This window comes from Penaeus monodon, chromosome 29, assembly GCF_015228065.2.
Source record: "Penaeus monodon isolate SGIC_2016 chromosome 29, NSTDA_Pmon_1, whole genome shotgun sequence".
In the NCBI taxonomy this organism is placed as follows: Eukaryota; Metazoa; Arthropoda; class Malacostraca; order Decapoda; family Penaeidae; genus Penaeus; species Penaeus monodon.
The window spans coordinates 9230818-9231148 of NC_051414.1; positions in this window are offsets into that span (position 1 = coordinate 9230818).

Below are 331 nucleotides of genomic sequence, written 5' to 3' on the forward strand. Positions count from 1 at the left end.
TTTTCCTACACCAGTAAGAAAAACCGTAGTTATCTCTGTTCGATAAGCAAAACAGATCATTCAGGTTTCCCTTATCGCGAACATTTTTTTCTTGTGTCTGAGGGTGCTTAAAGATAAGAAAAGTGTTGATAACGTCGCTTTTAGTCTACTGCGCTTCTGTGATATTGTGGTAGATGTGAAGTCAGAACTTGCGTTAGTGGTTCAGGTTCTCCGTTGTCGGTTATTTGGAATAATAGATGTTATGTAGCGTTTTATATCATCAGTAATTCTACCAGCTCGTATAAGGTGAAAACATGGGTATTTGGGTAATATTTTATAGGCTGCTGTCGTG